The following is a 24139-nucleotide window of genomic DNA, read 5'->3' as shown; positions in this document are numbered from 1 at the left end:
TTATTTTAATACAATAAGAGTATTTTATAAGGATGACAAAATATAGTGCATTAATTTTTGAAACATGACAACTATTTTGGGATAACTAAGTAAAGAAGATGGACAATTATTATGTGAGTGAGGAGGGAGTAGTATATTTGGTGTTAGTCTTATGCAAGATTCATGTTTTATTATCACATATTGAAATCTTCTTTTTCCTTTCATTCATTTGAGAGGAACATATCACTCAGGACTTGAAGCTGGTAAAACGTATTAGATATATTCTTTTCGCATTTCAAGATTATCAGTCGCGCTTGACATATGTGTGTCACAATGAAATATTGAGAAAACTAAAAACAAGCAGCAATATAGAATTTTTTATATTTTTGAGCAAGGAGCTTGATGTGGTAAATGTTTGCCATCCTAAGTTTGTTTTTTCATTTATAATTTGCTCCTATTCTTCTTCTAATTCCTTTAATTCCCTTCAAATTTATATATATTCATGTTCTTCAATCTCACCCAATTTTTTTTCTCTTTCAAAGTAATCTCATTTTTCTTTTTCTTCTTCTTCTTCTTATCCTTTTGTTTTTGTTATCTCTTTTTGAAATTTCTTCTATTATCTCTTTTTGAAATTTCTTCTTCCTACGAGTGTATGATGTATGTACTTTGACGACTTCTTTTTTCCCTCTCTTCTTATTTAATTTTATTACTGCAATTTTATAATGTCTATAATAAATAATTTTCATTTTTTCCTTATAGTAGTTTTTTTGTGTACCAAACATAACATAAGATTAATTGCACTTTCATTCATTTTCTTCTTGAAACAATGTCATTGCATTATCTTCAAAGATCTCATAGGCGTGTGGATTAAGAAAGGTTGAAACAATATTATTTAGGCGTGGCTTGAAATATCTCGAGTTTTTGGAATAAAATGAGAAACTGTTTACAAAAAATATATATCTTGAAATTTCACTTCATAATCAGCCAAAATCCAAAATTCTAGAATTAAAAAAGTTCACATTCATAATTGATTTTATCGAGTTTTAATTTCTAAAGTATGTTAAACTAACAAACATTGATTTTATCGAGTTTTAATTTCTAAAGTATGTTAAACTAACAAACATTGTACTAGTATTAGCCAAACTATAGACTTTACATTTTCAAAATTATTATAAGCCAACATACATTTTACGTGGATCATAGCACACAAAATTCTTGCAACCTCTACTAATGTAGATCAAGTAAGCACATTGGAAACGTCATGAATCAAGTACTTTTCATTCCTCGAAACATCATGAACCAAGTACTTTTCATTCCTCTTTAATCACCTCCCTCGAACAGATCTGGAGATCGTAAAAATATAGGGTTAGCTTGCTTGCACAACTCGATCACTAGTTAAATAATTCCATTCTAAAATCTCTAACCTAAAATGACAAATTGTGTGACCAATATGAACAATTAATTAATAAGTTGGCCAAGTTTGCACATAAAGAATAATAAACATGCAAGCGCTAAACATTAAAAAAAAAAAAAATCAAAATAACAAATCATAACAAAGAAATCTAATTTAAAAGAAAACCAACGTTACATAATAGATTCAATGTCAATCATTTAAAAAGTGATGACCTCATAATCCAGTTCAAAATTGTGTTAATATTATCCAATTATCTATGTTAGAATTTAAAACAATAAATCAAAAATATAAAATTGATAACTCAAAGAACATAAAAACCTTTAAATCCCTAATTAGGGTCCTTTTGCAGTAGCCTTTTAATGAATCAATATTTTTACACTCAGGGGCAGGAATTAAAATCATCTCCAATAAAACAGTGTCCTCTCCCGTCCAATTAATAATGTATGCTACCAAAATATTGTGATTTAGTACATCACTAATTAAAAGAGACAAGACTACTGCTTCACACGAGAAGATTTTACTCCCCGGACTATACTACTATTAACACAAACCTTTTAGTGACTCCCACCCCCACCCAGAGACCGTACCCTATTAGGGCATACCCTATTAACGTATAAAGGTTCATCTCAATAGTACAATTTCTGACCAAAACCTGTACGCTCATATAACTAGTAGCTCGAACCACATGTTTATATTTTCAATACTTTCACATGTACGTGAATTTATACCTACTCTTATCTCAAGTAGTTTAGCCACAATTATAAATATAAGTCACAAATTTCTGATCACCATGATAATTGTCACAGGGCTAAATTACACCACGAATTTTTGCCTCTGCGATGGCACTTAGGGCCACCAAGTCTCAGCCAACACAACAACACAACACAATACACACAGTATAGAAATATAAAGAAGGCACACACAGTTTACAGAGACAAGCCCCAACCTTTGCTCATATTAAACATATTACAAAGGAACATGAGTTCGTACAAGGAACAACCAAGGCTCACACCCCCTTCTCTATTCCCTCTACAAAGCCCACCTTAGCATTATATAGGCCACTCTCAAAACCGCCCATAACTGCCCACTAAGATGATGGATGACACCCCCATCCACCTAGGGTCGTGCTGGCACCCTCTAAATGAGCCAGCACTATAATGCAGTTGACAAACCCAACTGCTAGACTTGTTGGCATGTGCTGCTCATGCCACATAACCACAAGAAGTTAGATTCTGCATGGTGGAGGAAATCACCCTTAACCGCTTGTGTGTTGGTCCTCTCAGAATTGTGCCACATGTTTGGGAGGTTACTCAGCACTCCCCCACTTCCCATGATGAGTGGGAAGTGCTAGTAACTTCCCCCAACCAACCGAGCCCACTAAGCCACCACCTCTTGTAACCGCAAGCCATGACTTTGTGTTATCCATGCTCTAGCCACATCTGAGTCAACCCTGTGAACCTAGCCCAAGCCAAGTCCACCAATCTGCACCCACATATATATGTCTCTGAGTGCACGGCGTGCCAAGCCATGCACGCCCGTGCGCACGCTCGGGTGCACACCAAAGTGCACGCCGGCGCACACACTAGTGCCCTTCTTCGCGCGCCATGTTTGTACCCTCATGCGCCCGTGGCTGTACACCCATCTGGACGCCCATGTGCACGCCGAGCTAGACGCTCGCGCACACTAGGTTGGACGCCTACCCGCGCGCCCACCTGCACGCCCGCACGCACGCCGCTGCACTCCAGCGCGCGTGTCGGTGCACACTTATTTGCCCTTCAATATCTTGGATGCTCCCCACTTGTGCAACCATCTTGGAGTGGTGCAACACGTGCCCATGCACGTTGGCTAAGCCCTCTAAGCAAGCCATGCCATAGCCCAACCGATGCGCTCAACAGACCCCCCCTAATATAGTCTTAAGGAAATCCAGCACTCTGACAGGAGTAAATATCACCCATGCTTGAGGAGTCATAATGGCCTTTCAGACCTTTCCCGACATCCAAATTGAGTGCCGTCTGCGCCAACCAGCTTCTATGGACTCAAGGTATCTCCCATAAAGATCCCGAGTCAAAACTCCAAGTTTCACTTTTCGCCATATTTACGAAAGTGCCATTGGGCACCCCCAGTGCACGCCGAGCATCCTTTTAAGCATCCTGTGTGCACGCTGAGCATCTTGTGCACGCTGACAACACACTGAGCACCCTCATGGCTGTCTAATCAAAGCCAAAGTATTCCTAAGACATGGCTTTGAAATGCCCATGTCTTCCCTTGGACAACCGTCAAGGGGCTAACAAACCACCCCCACCAGAAGAAGTCGACGCCCTCGTCGACTTGTCCAAGTACTCCTTTACCTGTTTCTCAAACTGCCATAATGTCACATCTCTTTCCCAACTAGCCTCTGCTTCGCTGCATCCTTTCCATTGCACCAAGTAATCAGTTCTGCGATTTTTCTTACTCTGACCCTGGGTCCGGTGAGACAAAATCTTCTCCACCTCCTTGTTAAACTGCAACCGAATAATAGGTGGGGCTCTCTTAGCCTGCTGTCTTGATGTATCTGCAGTGTCCTCATGAAAAGGCTTGAGGAAACTCACATGAAAAGTAGGATGGACCTTCAGTCTCTCAGGTAACTGTAATCTGTAAGCAATATTCCCAACTTTCTTCACAACTTCAAATGGACCATCATACTTCTGAATCAGCCCTCTGTGAACAGTCTTGCTGCTTATCTTCTTCCAAATCTGTGGAGTCAACTTCAACAGAACCTTGTCTCCCACTTGGAAGTCTAATGGCCTTCTCCCTTTATCTGCATACTTTTTCATCCTTCTCGCAGCCTTGGCAAGGCTGTCCTGTGCCTCCTCCACCATCTCTTGCATGGAACGGGCATATCGGTATGCTGCAGGGCATCTTCCACCTGTCCTCTGCACTGCCACCTCCTATGGTGTGCGAGGTTGTTGCCCTGTTGCCAACTCAAAGGGACTCATTCCAGTTGCTGAAGACCTGTGCAAATTATAAGAGAATTGTGCAGTGTCTAGCAACTCCAGCCAATTTTTCTGACTTGCAGTGACATAGTGCCTCAGATATTCTTCCAATAACTGGTTCATCCTCTCAATCTGTCCGTCAGTTTGAGGATGGTTTGCTGTGGAGAACTTCAGTTCAGAACCCATCAAGCCAAATAGCACTGTCCAGAACCTTCCCGTAAATCTGGTGTCACGATCACTAACAATATCTTCGGGCAAGCCAAAATATTTCACCACAAACTTATGAAATAAACCAGCAGCAACTTCCGCTGGGCATGCATGTGGTGCAGCAATAAAAATTGCATACTTAGAGAATCTATCTACAATCACAAAAATAGATCTCATACCTTCCACCTTGGGAAAACCAAAAATGAAGTCCATTGAAATTGACTGCCATGGACGCTCTGGTATAGGCAAAGGTTGCAGTAGCCCTGCCTCCTTCTTCCTTTCATGCTTGTCTTTCTGACAGACCAAGCAAGTCTTGACATATAACTCTATGTTATCCTCTATCTTGGGCCAGTAATATGATCTGGATATCAACGCCAGCATTCTATCCACCCCTGGATGTCCAGCCCACTGAGGATCATGCATTTCCCGCATTAGTTCCCGTCTCAAACCTCCAACAGGAACATATAATCTACCTCCTCTGGCATAGAGTAGATTATCTTCAATCCAGTACTTTCTGACTTCACCATCAGTAACCTGTTGCTTTAGTTTCTGATAGGCATTGTCGGACTGAGATTGCTCTTTGATTCTGTCAAGGAAATCAGTATACACCGTTGTCAACGACGCCACATACTCCTGCACTTCTTTCCTACTCAAGGCATCAGCAACCTGATTCTGCTTTCCAGGTCTGTGAACCCACACAAAATTGAACTCCCCAAGAAACTCTTGCCAACGAGCTTGCTTTGGAGTAAGCTTTTTCTGTGTCTTGAAGTAGGTATTGGTCACATTATCAGTCACCAATGTAAACTTAGTACCCAACAGATAGTGCTTCCATGCGTCAAGACAATGTATCACTGCAGTCATCTCCTTCTCGTGAGTTGTATACCTCTGTTCAGCATCCTTAAGCTTCCTGCTTTCAAAGGCACATGGGTGTCCTTCTTGGACTAGAACCCCACCAATTGCTCTATCAGAGGCATCAGTATGCACTTCAAATGGCAAACCAAAGTCAGGCAGTCTCAAGACCGGTTCTGTAGACACTACCTGCTTAAGCATCTCAAAAGCATTCTGGCACTCCTCAGACCAAACCCACTATTTGTCCTTCTTCAGCAAGTCCGTTAAAGGACTAACCTTCTTGGAATACCCCTTTATAAACTTTCTGTAGTAATTTGCCAACCCTAGAAAAGATCTCAACTCTGTCACTTTGGTAGGTGCAGACCAATCAAGGATGGCTTTCACCTTTCTCTCATCCATTCTGACATGGCCCTTACTGATCCAATGCCCCAAAAACATCACTTCTTGGCGACAAAACTCACACTTCTCCTTTTTGACAAATAACTGAAACTCCTTCAGTTTTGAGAAAACCAATCTCAAGTGTTTTAAGTGATCTTTCAATGACTCACTATAGACTACAATGTCATCCAAATAAACAACAACAAAGCGATCGATGTAGTCATAAAACACATTATTCATTAAGTTGCAGAAGGTTGCCGGGGCATTAGTTAGCCCAAACGGCATTACAAGAAATTCATAAGACCCATAACGAGTTACACATGCAGTTTTGGATTCATCTCCTTCTGCTATACGCACCTGCCAGTAGCCTACACGTAAATCCAGCTTAGTAAAGTAGGATGCCCTTGACAACCTGTCAAATAAATCTGCGGCATTGGGCACTGGGTACTTGTTCTTCACAGTCACCTTATTCAGAGCCCTATAATCCACACACATCCGCATTGAGCCATCCTGCTTCTTCTGGAACAACACTGGCGCGCCATACGGTGCCTTGGATGGTTGAATATAGCCAGACTCCAGCAACTCATCCAACTGTCTACGTAGTTCAGCCAGTTCTGAAGGCGCTATCCGATATGGGGCCTGAGCAGGAGCCCTTGCACCCGGCTCCAACTCTATCTTGTGATCAACAGCACGTCGAAGGGGCAATTGCTTGGGTAGTTCTGGTGGCATCACTTCTGCAAATTCCTCTAGAATTTCAGCAACAGAATCCGGAACTTCAACAAGTTGGTCCGGTTTGATCTCTATCATAGCTGTAAGAAAGGTAGAGTCTCCCCTCTTCAAACCTGTTTTCACTTGCAATGCAGAGATTATTTCGATGCAACCATATTTACGATCTTCCTTCTTTTGGTGCCCATAAAGAGCCACTGATGGAATAAAACATGGACAACTCCTGTCCCAAATAAAAACTCCTCCTAAATATGGCACAACTACCACTCTGGCTTTCGTAAGGAACTCAATTCCAAGAATTAGATCAAAATCATCTAAGGGAACAGCCATAAGACTAACTACGCCCTCCCAACAACCAACTTTCATAGAAGTGGTGGCCATGCCTAAAACAGGCTTGGCTTCAGAATTCACAACTTTCATCTTATTAGCATGTGGAATTAACTTTAAATTAAAGTTACTTACTTCCCTCTGCGCAATGAAGTTATGAGTGGCCCCCGTGTCCACCATTGCCAAAACTTCCTTGCCGTTCAGTGTCACCTGAATGAACATGAGCCCTTTCAACTCCATGGACTGTTCTTCAGTAAGAGCATTCAGCATTTGTAGAGGATTAACTCGAGTTGGACCAGATTCCGAGTCTGAGTCTCCTTTTGAATCAGCGACAATAGCACTCAGCTTCTCCCTCTTGGGACAGTCCCTAACACGATGGGGACCATTGCAGATGAAACAACCGTAGTTGGGCTTAGTCCCACTACTACTCCCTTTGTTGTTGTAATCTGCCTTGGCCTTGACAAAGCCACCCCCTTTATCCTTCTTTTGATTCTTGTCCTTCTTTTTGTCCTTGAACCTGAAGGACTGGCCTTTGTCTTTCTTCCCCTCCTTGGACTTCTTCTTGTCTTGTGTAGTAGACCCAGTCATTTTGAAATCTACAAGACAATCTGCCGCTGTCATGGCAGTAGGATGGTCCCTCACACCTTGCCTACGGAGTTCTGCCTGAGCCCATGGTTGCAATCCGGACATGAAATTGAACAACTTGTCCTCCTCTGACATATTTCGAATGTCCAGCATCAAGGAACTAAAGTCCTTCACATAGTCACGAACGGTACCTGTGTGCTTCAATTTCTTCAGAGATTCCCTTGCAATCCATGCAGTGTTCTAAGGCAAGAACTGGTCCTTCAATTCCTTCTTGAGGGTCTCCCAAACTTCAATCCGAGGCCTAACCGCAGAAGCATCGTCCTCTGTCCGTGTGCGCCACCATAGCTTTGCATCACCAGACAGATACATGCTTGTAATGGTCACCTTCTCGCCATCAGGGATCCGAGCAGCCTTAAAGTACTGCTCCATGTCCCATAGGAAATTCTCCAACTCTTTGGCATTTCGGGTACCACTGAAAGACTTGGGATCCGGCACCTTGATCTTCTGCGAAAGAGGATCACCACCGCCTCTGGAACTCCCATGAATGGCCCTCTTCACCAAGGACACTTCATCTTCAAGGTCTTTCAGGTTCTTCTTGAAAACGTCAGTCAGTGACTCAACATCTTCAGAGATACGGGACAATTGCTCTTTGGTGGCCTGCATGAAGTCACCAAACCCATCAAGATCAGTCTTCAAGATCTCCAATTCAGAAGCCAAGTTTTCAATTCGAACAACAAGGCTCTCTGCACCATCTTGTACCTCTGTTTCTGTAGGAAAACCCACGAACTCTTCCAAATGGGAAACTCTTTCACGAGTATTACCTCCAGCCATCGTAGAACGGGGCTCTGATACCAATTGTCACAGGGCTAAATTACACCACGAATTTTTGCCTCTGCGATGGCACTTGGGGCCACCAAGTCTCAGCCAACACAACAACACAATACACACAGTATAGAAATATAAAGAAGGCACACACAGTTTACAGGGACAAGCCCCAACCTTTACTCATATTAAACATATTACAAAGGAACATGAGTTCGTACAAGGAACAACCAAGGCTCACACCCCCTTCTTTATTCCCTCTACAAAGCCCACCTTAGCATTATATAGGCCTCTCAAAACCGCCCATAACTGCCCACTAAGATGATGGATGACACCCCCATCCACCTAGGGTCGTGCTGGCACCCTCTAAATGAGCCAGCACTATAATGCAGTTGACAAGCCCAACTGCTAGACTTGTTGGCATGTGCTGCTCATGCCACATAACCACAAGAAGTTAGATTCTGCATGGTGGAGGAAACCACCCTTAACCGCCTGTGTGTTGGTCCTCTCAGAATTGTGCCACATGTTTGGGAGGTTACTCAGCACTCCCCCACTTCCCATGATGAGTGGGAAGTGCTAGTAACTTCCCCCAACCAACCGAGCCCACTAAGCCACCACCTCTTGTAACCGCAAGCCATGACTTTGTGTTATCCATGCTCTAGCCACATCTGAGTCAACCCTGTGAACCTAGCCCAAGCCAAGTCCACCAATCTGCACCCACATATATATGTCTTTGAGTGCACGGCGTGCCAAGCCATGCACGCCCGTGCGCACGCTCGGGTGCACACCAAAGTGCACGCCGGCGCACACAGTAGTGCCCTTCTTCGCGCGCCATGTTTGTACCCTCATGCGCCCGTGGCTGTACACCCACCTGGACGCCCATGTGCACGCCGAGCTAGACGCTCGCGCACACTAGGTTGGACGCCTACCCGCGCGCCCACCTGCACGCCCGTACGCACGCCGCTGCACTCCAGCGCGCGTGTCGGTGCACACTTATTTGCCCTTCAATATCTTGGATGCTCCCCACTTGTGCAACCATCTTGGAGTGGTGCAACACGTGCCCATGCACGTTGGCTAAGCACTCTAAGCAAGCCATGCCATAGCCCAACCGATGCGCTCAACAGACCCCCCCTAATATAGTCTTAAGGAAATCCAGCACTCTGACAGGAGTAAACATCACCCATGCTTGAGGAGTCATAATGGCCTTTCAGACCTTTCCCGACATCCAAATTGAGTGCCGTCTGCGCCAACCAGCTTCTATGGACTCAAGGTATCTCCCATAAAGATCCCGAGTCAAAACTCCAAGTTTCACTTTTTGCCATATTTACGAAAGTGCCACTGGGCACCCCCAGTGCACGCCGAGCATCCTTTTAAGCATCCTGTGTGCACGCTGAGCATCTTGTGCACGCTGACAACCCACTGAGCACCCTCATGGCTGTCTAATCAAAGCCAAAGTATTCCTAAGACATGGCATGGCCTTGGAATGCCCATGTCTTCCCTTGGACAACCGTCAAGGGGCTAACAATAATCCATAACACTATAACAGTATATTTAGCTAATTCAATTAATTTACGTTCATAAACATATATTTCAGAAGCCCAAATTATTATAGACATGTATTATTCAAATATTCATAAATTCATGAAATATATCAATATGGAAGCATATTCATGAACACGTGTATCAGGCTTTATTATAGACATGTATCACATAATTCAAATATTCATAAGTTAGATGGTATGATATCTCCCTTTCAAGGGGGTTGAATTTTCGAGTTCTAGTAGGAGCAGTATGAAGGGTTGTGCATTTGCTCGAACTTTCGGGGAAAAAAAATGGGTGCATGGAACACAACATAATTGAAAAGAACTTGTTAAATATATTCTTACAGGAGCTTTAGGCCATGGACGAAGATCGAAGAAAAAGCATCCATTGTGATCTTTGGGAAGCACGCGCCAAACTCCACGTCTCCTTGAGAATCCCTGCACTCACTCATGGAGAAAAACCCTGCACGATCTATGGAAACAATTTCGCTCTTTCGGGGCCTTCCCCACCCAAAATCCGGTTCGTAATGTCTGAGCTTGGGCGACCCGGCTATGGACCTCACTCTATCCATTTTCGAACTTTTAATTTGGGAAAGCCAGGTCTCCGAACCTTTCAACACTCCCTCAGGGTTGCCATTGTGAAGCCTTGTGGCAATGGCCTCTCCGATAGATTCCGCTGTTATAAGAAAAATACATAAATGCAAAAATACATAGTGATATGACTTTATTTATGTGACAAGATATAACTTATTATACTAATGCCTTACCTGCTACGAAAAAACCTTTTTCTTCTTCTATAAGTTGGCTATGTCTTGCCGTTGCAAAACAAATTGCTATGCAATTACCAAAGTAAGTTGCAGGTATGGGTGGATCCAAACGTTCTCGACAATCCACTGGGAAAAGAAAGTGTTCTACTTCATCAATATCATCATCTTTGTCGTGCACTTTAGTGCTTGCTCGTGCCTTTAGACTACAAACCCACATGTAGGCACATGTCACCGAGAATGTGGATACGTGTAATGGTACTGTAGAACAGGCCATAACCAATTCTTTGAGTCGTTGAACATCGGTTCCTGGTATGACAAATGTGGCTCGAACATTGTTGCTGCTACTTTGATGACACAAGTTTTGTTGTTTACTCTGACGTCCACAAACTTGGCTCAAAAATATTTTTTCTAGCCCAATTGGGTCTCTTATCATAGTCCCGTCACAAAATGGGAGATGCCCACCAGACAACAATTCCGCATTATCACTGCCAAATTTAGATATAGAAGTCCATGACTTCATGAAACCTTGAAAGGCCTTACCGTCTGCGAGAACATGGTGGTAGTTGATCCCCAAACAAATGCCTGCTGACTCTGGAAAAAGCGTGACCTGAAGAGCTGCAAGTGGGACTACTACATTGTCCGTATAATCCTCTTGAGTGAGCTAGGGACGAGCAGAGAGAATTGATCAGCATTTCGGTATTGATTTCCGGTAAGGTACTTTAAATCGCTACTAGACTCAGCAAAGGTTAGTGAAACTGAGTCACCATCGGCGTAACGGATTATGGGCTTACTAGAATTTGTTGACGCGGGAAGTATGAGATTAGCAGCCAGAGGAAAAAAGTGTTTGAGAGAGAGAGAGTGTGTGTTTGAGATGGGGAATGAGGGAGTCCGTGAAATGGGACTTGGAGTGGTGGAAATCATAGAAGAGAAGTTTTTGGACAGGAGGGATTTGTATCCACATGAGGTCAAAAAAAAAAGGGGGAGAAACTGATCGGCCACCGCAGCTGGTGGCGGCGAAACCCGGCAATGTTCGATCACGTTGATCATTGTGTTGACGGGAGCAATGTGTTGCACAATATATGCTAAAAATGTAGTAGTCCTGCCCTGTGTGGACCAATTTCATCCTTGAAGGTCATGTGTCCCACAAACCTGTTATAAATTTATAAAATAGTATTAAAAAAAAATTAAAATATGGATCAGACTCATTTCAATCTCCTTCTCCCCACACACACACACACACATATATATATATATATGATAAATACAGATAAATAAGTTTAGATCATGATTGGCAGTGGCTTATCAGCAATGGTTAAATTCCATATGAAGAAGCATGATTTAAATACACGTTTGTGTATATATATATATATATACACACCAAATCTCCCACTCCATATCCATCTCCCACACAGACATATAGATGTAGTACTAGCAAATCACCATCTGACATACCCATACTAGCACTGTATTCTTCCCCGTGTGGACCAATTTCATCCTTGCAAGTCATGTATCCCACAAACCTGTTATAAATTTATAAAATAGTATTAAAAAAAACTTAAAATATTGATCAAACCCATTTCGATCTCCATCTCCATCTCATGTCCCGGCAAAACAAGGGTTTGATATCATTTTGAAAACCCGGTTCCAAACACAGACACACATATATATATAAATTTATAAAATAGTATTAAAAAAAAACTTAAAATATTGATCAAACCCATTTCGATCTCCATCTCATGTCCCGGCAAAACAAGGGTTTGATATCATTTTGAAAACCCGGTTCCAAACACAGACACACACATATATATAATAAATACACGTAATTTATATATATATATATACACAGCAAATCTCCAACTCCGTATCCATCTCCCACACACATATATATATACACTAGCAAATCACCATCTGTCATACACATATACAGATATTTTTATATACACACACCTGGTGTTTGATGGGGGAAATCCAAGAGCCATCGTCTGAATCATCCAGTGTGAGAAAGATGAAGTTGCTGAATCGGTTCTCTCTTTTAACATATAATAATATATTATATTATAGCCGTTATATTATAGCCGTTATGTAGCCGTTGTAATGTGGCCTATTTATATGTCCTCCTTTGTATCATTATTTACATCAATTCAATTACATCAGTTCTATATCTCTCTCATATTCATCTTTGTCTCTCTATCCTGATATTCAACATGGTATCAGAGCCACCGCCGGAGATGGCGGCATAGGCCTCATCTCCGGCGGCGGTCCAAGGTCCTCAATTAAACCAACCTCTGAGTCATCGTCTCCGCCTCTGTTCTCAACTCTGACCTCCTTCTCTCTCTCTGCAACTGCAAAGTCTGCAAGAATCAAAAAATAAAAAAAAAAATTCAAAACCCATATCTTTCAGTTTCCATAGCCCGCTGTTCCAGTTCGGCCCGCTGTCTCTCAACTCTCAAGCTTTGCGGCTTCACTCCTCACGCCGACACGGTCTGCGTCGGCACACTCACCGCCGACTGGTTACCAGCCATGAAGTCCGCCGCCAAGGTGGCCACATCAGCCCAATTGGGATTCGTCGGAGAGGTTGCCAGCGTGAACCCATCCGCCCTCCGACGGCAGCACAGACTCTGTACCCAGTTCGTTCCTCCAGTCTCCACAGACGCTTGATCGTCCCACTTGTTCCTCGCCGGTACCGCGAGAAGCCGCGAATCGTCCCAAGTCTGTCACAACTGCCATCTCCATCTTCGCCGGCTCTAAGTCGCATCCTCTACTGGATCGCCCAGTGCTTGGGCTCCACCGTCGCTTGCTTGCTTCTTAAGTTCGTCACGGGCGGCATGACTACATCGGCAACCCATTGTTCTCTCTCCACAGATCGAAGCCGCAAAGCTGGAACAATCTCTGATATCACCAATCTCTGATATCTCCATTCTTAGCGTCACCACCGTTACTCAAGCTCTCAACAGATGAATCCGAATGACCCAGAAAATCGAGACCCATCAATCGATCAGGTTTGCGTTTTGGACCCCGAAGCTCGCATTCGATCTCATCCGCTCCACCCGCCTCACCGCCGACCTCTGGGAAACTGGCTGCAACGGCATCCGCACCGATTTCGACTTCCCAGATCCTGAAGTCACCACCGCCGCCGTGTTCATCCTCTTCGCAGATCTGTCTCGGCCCTCCAACAAACCAACCTCTCCTTCACCTCCCTGGTGTTTCTCATTCCAAGAGACTTCTCCTTCTCTCTCTCTCTATACCCCTTTACTTTCTCTCTCCGTTTTTCATCAGTCTGTCGGCAGCTCCTTTGGAGAAAGAAGGGTTAAAAGAGAAAATGAGCGTGATACAAGGGATGTGGGAGGGCATCATCAAGTCAACGCTCAAAATGATGAAGAGGCTTATGATGCCTCATCAGCTGCTGCACGAAGTCAACGAAGACTCTAATAGCTAAGATTCATTTTGAGATTGATCTGCGCTATTCAGGTCAAAATTTACTATTTACTACGGTATAAGTCAAAATTACTATTTCTACAAGAATTATGGACAGAATCACTATTTCTATAGTTTTCCCGACAATTAAGCCAAAATAGAGGAACTACGGTAGAAATAATGATTCTGCCGACAGTTCCTGTAGAAATAGTAACTTTGACTTGTACGGTAGCAAATAGTGAATTTTGACCTGGATAGCCCGGATCAATCTCAAAATGGATCCTGGCTATATTGGAATAGGGAATCATTGTACAGATTCTTCGGGTGACTTGATGCAGCAGCTGAGGAGGCATCATCAGCCTCTTCATCATTCTGAAAGAGATCTTGGATGCGATCTAAAACGGATGTTGCCATTTCTTTAAGTTCTGCAATTTTTGACTTGTTTTTGTTGAAGCATCTGTTTTGGTTGTGAAGCAACTAGAGTAACTTGAGCTAGTGGAGCAACCTGGGCAACTTGTGCTGGGATTGACTTTGGGAATCAATGTTAAAAGTGTCCCACCATTTAACAAAATGACGACGAACTGCAATGGGACCTTGGATATTGCAATTTGAATATCCATGGAACCTTGTATTTGCAGGAGAATAGTAGGAGAATTGGGAACTATGAATTATGTCGGTTGACTTTGTAGACTGTATGGAAATATTTAACTTGATCTGCAAGGTTTAAGGGGAGGATTTCTGGGATGGAGCCATGTAGACCACCATTTAAGAAACCAGGTTGGGATTTGACATTTGAACTTGTTGTCAAAATTGATAAACCAAGAATGGGTAAATGACTCATTTTGGTGTAACAATATAGCTGACCATGCTGCCATGTAATCATAATAACTAAAATGAATTTCATGATCAGGCCGGGGTTGAAGTAGAGAATGATAATCACCCCATTCTTCCATGGAAAAAATCTGGTGGATATATAGGGAGTGGTATATGACTTTGGTAGGATTATTGCGATCTTTTATGGACCTGATGGTGATAGATTCAATATGATAGAGAATGTCTCTATAGAATCCAAGTGTTTTTTGGGGATAATTTGGGCAAAAGTGGAGGTTACTAGGGAAATAAGACCGCATCAAAGCGATTGGATCTTTTATGTGACTTAGGTGTGGTTCAATATAAAAAATTGGAACAGAGGGTTTTTCAAAATAATCACCAGATGACTTTTTTGGAACTGGCTGTAAGTTTTGGCGAACTGTGGGTTTAAAAGGGATCTGAAGAGGGATTAACCAAGGCTGACTTGAATGTAAATGTTTGTGTAAGCGGCTGGAATCTGTTGACTACTGCAAAAGTAGAAGAGGACTGTGGTTGGGCACTTGGAGGGTTACTGAGGCAAATTTCAAATGGCTTAACTTGGGAATGCCTCTAGGGAGGCCGATTTGCCATCAGATTTTGGCAAGAATTCTCTGGTAAGAAAATCTAGAATAGAATTGTTACTTATAATATAGCTTGTCATCGGGCAAAAATCTGTTTAGAAGCAATATTTTCAACATCTTTTTCTAATACATATTTTGCACTTTGACAATTAACACGAACTAAAAACTTTTGATTTAAAATATCATCTTGAAATTTACTAATGCATAAAACAATAGAAAACAATTTCTTTTTTAATAGTACTATAATTCCTTTGTACTTTTGTGCATTTGGACTGATTCTCTGTTTGAGGATGCCACCATAACCAATATCCGAGACATCAGTTTCAATGATTTTGAAGGAATCAGTTGTAGGGATGCCAAGACAAGGCAAGGACTTGACATATTGTTTGATATATGGATACTATATTAGTATGAATAGAAGTCCATGGAGGAGGATTACTTTAAAGCCAATCAAAAAGTGTTTTACATTGCTTTCGGAGGTCTTTATAGAAATCAGCAATGTAGTTGAGATATCCTAAGAATCGCTGGAGTTGTGACTTTTCTAGAATCTCATCTGGGAATTTATCAGCAAACTGGATGGACCTATCAATAGGACGAATCTGTCCTTGATGAATGTAGTAGCCTAAAAACCTGATTCTAGTTTGAAATAACTTGATTTTTGAAGCAGAAACTACCAGACCATTTTTCTGGATGATAGCAAGAAATGTTTTTAAATGTTTCCAATGTTCATCCAGTAACCTAGAAAAAAGGAGGATGTTGTAATGACCCGGATTTTTCGGATAAATTTTTTTCCGTTATCTTTTCCTTTATGAGTTTGGTTTCTTGTCGATTAGTGTCGTCTTGAGTGCTCTGGAGTGATTCCCGAAACTCTTTTCTGTGAATTAACAACTTCCTTTAAGGACCGAGTCAATTCCGCATTTTTCATTTTTTGACACTGTTCACTTTTTGTCTTTTCCCTATTTTATCTTTTTTCCTATTTCGTCCTTTCCACGTTTGTCACTCTGTTTGCGTAACCACACTTCTTGTGTTCGAAGTTGGTTTCTGACTTTACGTATCTTCATTCTCAATGATTTCTATGAGATACGTATCTTTACTTTCGTGAGAAAGTACTCTGGTTACCCCCGGTGCCCATAGGGGCATAAGGGCAAAGTTCTTTGGAAACTTTTTCTTTTCTTAGGGTATTTTTCATAAATATCTTTTGAAGATATTTTATTTCAAGGGTTTCTAAGAAAATATCTTTTGGAAGATATTTTCATTCTGAGGCAGTTTCGCAGTTTTCACTTTTTGGAGGGGCATTATGCAATTAATAAAAGTTATTGCTCAATACCTTGTTTTGAGCCTGGATTCTCGTATGGGATTCATTTTCATATATCGTCGAGTCGTGGACTCTTAGAATTTCCTCCTGGACGATGTTTTCCAATTTCAGGGTTTCTGGCCCCGGTTTGCGCCAAACTTGTTTTGGGCATAACTCTCTGCTCGGGACTCAGTTTTCAATGCTGTTTCTTCCGTTCTTCATATTTTCTCATTTGGAATATTTTTTGTTCACGGAGTTTTGCCGTTTGAGCACATCTGCTCGAATTTCACTTTTCCGGACCCGGCGGGGCCCATTCAGGGCACTTTTTGAGTTTTTCTATAAATAGGGGGCCTTTAAGTAAAAAATCAGATTTCACTCGCTCTCTCCCCTCTCTTGGCCGGATCTCATGGCAGCCATGGATGCCATCTTCTCTCTCTTCTTTTGAGCTTCCTCCCCTCACTAAAAAGTGGTGATGCCTTTATGTTTATTGTTCCCCTCGGCGAGACCTTCGATTTCAACCGATTGGAATTTCGTTTTGACCATTTATTGAGTTCGAGTTTGAAGTCAAGTTGTGTTTTTGATGGGGCTTCCTTGGGGGTTATGATCACCGTGTTGTCCCTGACAAAACCTAGAAGTTTCGTCGGAATCGGAGCCGTTCCATTTTGGTGGGGATTTGAGATTTCATCTCAAATGGAGGTAAGGAATGTTTTAGGCTTTTGTGTGTGTTATATTGAGTGTTTAGCATGATTATACAACTTATATGTGTGCCTTATATCAAATCTAGAAAGTTAGTAATTTTTAATTCTTTGTATAAGATTTAAAATTCATGATGATATATAATTTTGATTTGAATTGTGGTATGGTAGAAAATCTTGTTTTAATATGTTGGTTAACATATATTAAATTTGGATTAATTAAATAAGAATTGCTCTTTTAATTAATATTTATCTTTTGTGAAAAATTAAAGTTCATGGCCGTACCTTGCATGAAATTGAGTTGTATTATACTTCTAAATTAAGTTTTTGCATGTTTGTTAATATAATTTAATTTGAGAGCATTTGGTTGAGTTTTGAAATTTAGAGACTTTAATTAAGAGAATTAATTAAAATATAATTTTGTGGTTTCATGGGCCTAATTAAGTTTTTGTGTGAATGTAAGTAATGACCATGATATGCCTATTAGCATATATTAAATTGGGGCCAATTGGAAATGATTTGAAATCTAGAGAGTTTAATTATTTTGATGTAATTAGATCATAACTTGTTTATCCATGGATTTAATCATGTTTTAAGATCATGGATTTAGACTTATGAAGTATTCACTTGATTGTGTTATATGCATTAAAGGACATTGTTGTTAAATTTATATTCATGAGAGTATGTTTCTAATATGAATATATTGCTGGCTTATGATTTCGTAGCATTATGGATATGAAATGCTTATTATGCACAATTGAGAGTTATATTGCTAACTTGTTAATATATAGTAGTAATATGTATAAGTTATGAACTTATTTGGCTTATTTTGGAATCTTGGAACATTGTTGAGTTGAGATGGCTAGGGTTTGGCTCTAGTACGAGGACGTGAGTCCTCTAAGTCATTGAGATAGTGTGCACTTAAGGTGGTCTTCCCTGCGGGTTAGTGCTCGGAATAACCATTGAGGTTTCGGCAGAATTCCGAGCGTGATGTCTAAGTCTTCCACTTTTTTGTTTTCGCATTCAATTCCAAGTTGACAATCTTGTTTACCTTGTTGACTTGTGGTTTTGGCTATTAGCGATTTTGATGTTGTTAAGTACATTCATACTAAATTGCTATATTTAGTTGATTTCACACTTTTAGATTTCTAGTTGATAATTTAGAGAATCTATGTCTTGATGTGTGATATTAGATATTCTAATTATGCTAAATTGTTATATTTAGTTGATGTTGCATTTTAGACTTCAAGTTGATAACCTTGAGAATCTATATGTTGTTGCTTTATGTAAGTATGCGCCTATGTTGTTGCTTTGTGTAAGCATGCTCCTATGTTGTTGCTTTGTGTAAGCATGACCTTATGTTTCTAAAATTGCATGAATGAAGTGATTGATGCTAGAAATGATCTTACGTAGCTAGGATGCTCATTGAGTCTCACCTTTGACATAGACGTTAGGTGGAATGAACCACAATAATTAAATCATGCAAACTTGTAAAAGGTAGGTCAATGCATGCTCATTTCTTACGAGTAGCTTTATATTACTCACCCCTACAATATCGGGGTATATTTCAAGTACAAGAATCAAAGTTGAGGTCTTCATTATGTTTGGATGGTTTGTGGACTTGGAGACTTCCATTTTTGTGAAGGTTGGCTTGGAATGCCAATTGTAGTCTTATATGTCAACATGTGTACATTTGATTCCTTATATGTAATGTGTACATGAGTACACTCTTTACAATGTATTTGACATGTATGAGATGAGGCCGGAGGCCAATGACATATAATTTGTATCCTATGTAAATTTTGACTTCATAGAATATTATAAAAGTATTGAAAAATATTGAGTTTTTGCTTCACCATGTTTGCATTGGGTGTGGGAATTCCATTTTGATTCTTCCATTAGCATTCATTCACCATGTATGAAGTGTGGCCAAGGGTCAAGTGGCATTTTGAAACCATCTCATGATTTTAAATTCCAAGTTTTCGTTCTAAACTTCATTTTTGGCATTTTGGCCGTTGGGGGGTCATATTTTGTATTGGCCATATTTTTGAGCCATGGATTATTGTAGCACATCTTGCTAGGTAAGTTACGTTTGCGTGCATGGTCGTTTCTGGGCAAAGCTTATTCTTTAGTGAAATGAGCCTCCTACGGACTCATTTTACACTTTTGTTGCATATTCTGACCTAAGGGTATTTTGGAAATTTTTTTTGGGAAATAAATTCCATTCTTCACATGGTTGAATAGAAAATGTGATTTTAGGGGGGGGTTTCTTCTTCGTGTTTTTCCAGAAAATGTCGTCTTGACATAGGAAATCGATCCTGAAGTTCAGCTTCTGTTTTTCCATTTAGCAGCTTTTTGGACCCTCTGGACCAATTTTCTTGGGAGGGCATTTTAGACATTTCACAGTGCCTATATTTCAATTTTTCTTGTGAGTCACATAGAAAACCCAATTTTGAGGGGGTTTTCTTCTTTGTATTTTTCTAGAAAATGTCATCTAGGCCCTCAAATTTTTATTTTTTTTCAGAAAAACCCCTGCTGCCAGGTTTTTGGGTCGCACCCTTACTGCCCCTTCACATCTAAACGTTTAGATGGGGTCTCATAACCGATTACATGAGTGTGGGCAGCATTTTTGTCACTGTTTTTGGCCTTCTAACCGGTTAGATAAGCCATCTAACCGGTTAGATGTTTTTGGGTTTGCTATTTTATATCCCCCTTCTTCTTCCGTAAGCCATATCTTCTTCATCCGGACTCCGAATCAAGCGATTTTTGAGTCTAAGTTCATTGATTTTTCATTGTCTTTCCAATGGTGTGCTCAGTGGCACCCACTTTTAAACTAGAATTGACTAATTTGCCCCTAGGTTCAATCTTATTTGTTTTTGAAATGTTGCTTCCGCATTTGTTTTCTTTGGGTTCCGTGACCTCATTGAGTGTCACATTGGTGTCTTAGAGATGCGTGGTATCTCTAGAGACCATTGTTTTGTCTTTTGCTTGCGCATTTTGGATCCGTTATCGGGCCATATTTCGGTTCATCATTGACGCACCGGGTTGAAAAACTTGGGCCGTCTCAGATGTCGTCAATGTAGACGATAGAGAAATGACTGTGAGGATTGAAAATACCATTCATAATGTTTTGGAATTCACTTGGAGCATTTTTTAATCCAAAAGGCACGACTTTCCATTCATAATGACCAAAGGGAGTGGTGAAGGCAGTTTTATACCTATCCTTTTTCCTGAGACGAATTTGCCAAAATCCTGACTTCATATCAAACTTAGAAAAAATGATGGCTTGGCTTAGTCAGGTAATAAGGACTTTCTTGTTAGGAATGGGATACCTTATCCATTCTAAAACCATATTGAGAGGTTTATAATTTATAACTAGACGGGGAACACCTCTTTCTATTTCAGAGTTTTTCTGGACATAAAAAGCTGGACAGGACCATGGTGATTTACTTTTTCGAATAATCTTCTTATGTAGAAGATCAGAAATTTATTTCTTGCAAAATTCCATAACTTCAAGACTCATTTGAATTGGTCTTGCCTTAGTAGGAATGTGTCTTTTCTTAAAGCCTTTAATGTAAGGTAATTTGACTGAATGTCTTTTGCAGTGCCGAAAAGCAGTTAGGAGATCAGAACAAACTTGGTTCTTAATTTTTAGTTCAAATTCTTGAATTTTTTGTTGTAAATTTAGATCAGTTAGTTGTTTATCTATGTGTTTATAATTAACTTCTTCTTTTAGGAATTGTAGCTGTTGAGTTTTACTTTGGAGTAGATTTATAGTTTTGGATACAGAGGAATCAATTACTGACTTGAGTTCTTTCTTAGAAGGAGGACTCAAGAATTTAAATTGAACCTCTTGTCTGAAAGGTCGGGTTACTAATCCTTCTGAATTTAAATTAACTCAGGGTCTTCTACTTTTCTGATTAAATCAATAAGTAGTGTTCCTATTCCTCAGTTGTTGTGAGAACATTGAGTGTCTTAGATCTACAACAACTACCCTTACATCCTATAGTAATGTCAGGAGAGCTAAGAGAATCACTAGATGACTAGGAAGGGGAACTGACTTCTGGATTACTACTACTATCATCTGTGTCTCTTAACTGGAGTATTTGGTAAAGAGTTTCTTTAATGTCATCAGAAATTTGTAACTGACTAATTTTCTTCTTTGCATAACACTCTTTTGCAAAGTGTCCTAACCTGCCACATTTATAAAATTTAACTTTACTAGTGTCTTTGGATTCCTTTTTACTATGAGTCTTCTTACTATATTTTCTTTTTGGTTTTCATTTTTCCTTAGAATAATATTCTATTTTTGGAAAAACTGATTTTCTATTCTTGTAATTCTTACGATAACCTTTATGACTTTTATAAGATTTTTTAAAAGAGTTGGTTTTTTGTCTGGAAGGGGCTATGGGTGGGAGACCATATTGTTCACAAAAGGTTCCCATTTCATATTTGGCTCTTTTCCTATCATCATTTAATTGGTTACTAATTTTCATGTCAATGCACATTCTTAATCCTTTTTTTTTTGGATTAAGCTAATGATGTTACCATAAGTTAGGTTGTCATAGTCAACGACACCTGTGGCTTTACTAAGAGTTTCTCAAATTTTGTGGGCAAAAAGATTGGGTAATCTATTAATGAATTTTTCTTTCCAAATGGTTTATTATTATCATCTCTTATCATAAACCTGGATAAAAATACATCTTTATATCATCGAAAATCACTCATGGTTGGACAAGTGAGATTGGTAAGTTGGTCATGTATTCGGGCAGTAATGTTACTTGAAGTTCCTATAAAGTGTTCAACTATGGTGTAAATAAGTGTATTGACTCCATCTGGAATACCATGGCCCATAGTTTCACCAAAGATAGGAAGTCCGTTATTGTCTTTTTGGATTGTATTTTTAATTTTTCCGCGAGAATCTTCAATGAGATGATTTTCCCACCAGGATTTCAACATTCATGTGGACCCTAAAGTAAGCAGATCGACAATATCTGGTTGACTAAGATCATGGGAAGTGACATAATTGTTAGCCACCATAGATATATGATTTAACTTGTTCAAAATTTCTTACTCAGATAAACCGTCTATATTCCATTCGTAGAGTTTATCAGAAGAGACAGAGAATTGGTTTTGGATGTTTCTTTCTTCATATTGAATATCTGGAGGAGTGGGTCTAGGGTACCAATTTTTGGTGAGGCTAGTAGGGTTAACTCGTTTATTAGAAATGTGATTAAGTTCTAAATTGGAGAAAGCATTTTCAATCTGTTGGATTTCTGAGGGATAACTGGAATAAGAGGAGAAAGTGTCAGAATCATCATTATTGTTGATGACAGTGACAGTTTTTTCATCCTTAACTTTAGCCTTACCTTTCTCAAGGGTTTTGAGAATGGTTTCAATTTGGAGAACAACAGATGAATCAGGCAAAGTTGCAGGAAGACCAATTCTGTGTGTGGGCATAGAAATGATGGGTTTTTCTATTAGGAGAGCAATGGTGGGTTCTGGTGTTGGTGTTGTTGGTTTTGTTAGGGAAAGTTCTATTTTATCTAGTTGTGTGCCGATAGTGTGTAAGTATTGATTCGTGAAGTTATTTTGTTCAATTATTTTTCTAATATCTGGATCGGTAGTAGTGCTGACTTTTAGGGGAGAAGCACTTTAGCTCCCATGTGATCAAGAATCACAGATTCTAATGGAGGATGAGAAGAGGAGACAGTTGTTGTATCAGGTTTTTTCCAATTAACTTTTGTTAAAACATTAACTTGGTTATGATAGTTTTTAAAATAGTTAAAGAAATAAATTTCTATCTTATGTTCTATCATGAATCGTTGCCAGGAGTGGAGAATCGTATTTTATTCCTTTGGTGTATGGGTTTTCCTAATAAAAATTCTTTTTTCTTTATTGTCAAAAGATGAGTATTTATTATGTAATATGGAGAGATTATACTTAAAAGGTTTACTAATGGTATTTAAATGTGGGTTAATAGTGTTAAAATTGCCAATAAAATCAGAAGGTGTAGGAGAACTTGGTGTAGATTTAGATTTTGGGTTTTGTGCATAACAAGGTCGATTAACCCGTTCTTCTATTTTAAGACCTTTTAACTTAAAATCTTTCAATCTTGGATTAAGTCTTGAATTTTTTCTTTCTAGAGGAGGAGCTTCACTTTCTTTATCTAACAGACCATTATTTGTTCTATCAAATGAAGAAGAAGGACGAGAATGAGTCAGAAGACATTGTTCATCGAAACTTATCCTGACTGTGCCGTCCATAAATTCTTGGACCCTTTCAAGATTACTGATATCATTTTTTATTTTAACTGGATGGTTTTCATTGTGAAGAATCCATTCGTTGGGAAACGAAATATTTTTCCAGGTAATTGTTTTCTTGATTTGGATATTAGCATCAGGAGTACTGCTTTTAATTAACAAAGTATAACCTTTTATGTCTTTTTTAACTGCTTTGACATTGTGACGGCCCAAGTTTTTCAACCCGGTGCGTCAGTGAAGATCCGAAAGATGACCCGATAACGGATCCAAAATGCGGAAGTAAAAGACAAAACAACAGTCTCTAGAGATACTACATGGCTCTAAGACACCACTATGACCCTCAACAAGGTCACGGAACCCAAAGGAATCAAATGCGGAAGCAACGTTTCAAAAACGAACAAAAATGAACCTAGGGGCAAAATCATCATTTCCAGCTTAAAAGTGGGTGCCACTAAGCACACCATTGGAAAGACAAT

At 40.0% G+C, this 24139-nt stretch overlaps 1 pseudogene; it reads right to left on the bottom strand.

The window, feature by feature from the left end:
* Nucleotides 1–1043: 1043 nt before the first annotated feature.
* Nucleotides 1044–12666, bottom strand: LOC132300358 (anthocyanin 5-aromatic acyltransferase-like; annotated as a pseudogene).
* Nucleotides 12667–24139: the final 11473 nt, after the last annotated feature.

This window comes from Cornus florida, unplaced genomic scaffold (genome assembly GCF_030987335.1).
Source record: "Cornus florida cultivar Cherokee Brave unplaced genomic scaffold, ASM3098733v1 CherokeeBrave_3.0.0_Hap2_Chr03, whole genome shotgun sequence".
NCBI classification, from domain to species: domain Eukaryota; kingdom Viridiplantae; phylum Streptophyta; class Magnoliopsida; order Cornales; family Cornaceae; genus Cornus; species Cornus florida.
The sequence above is the reverse complement of the archived record's forward strand: the minus strand, read 5'-3'. Positions and strand labels throughout refer to the sequence as shown.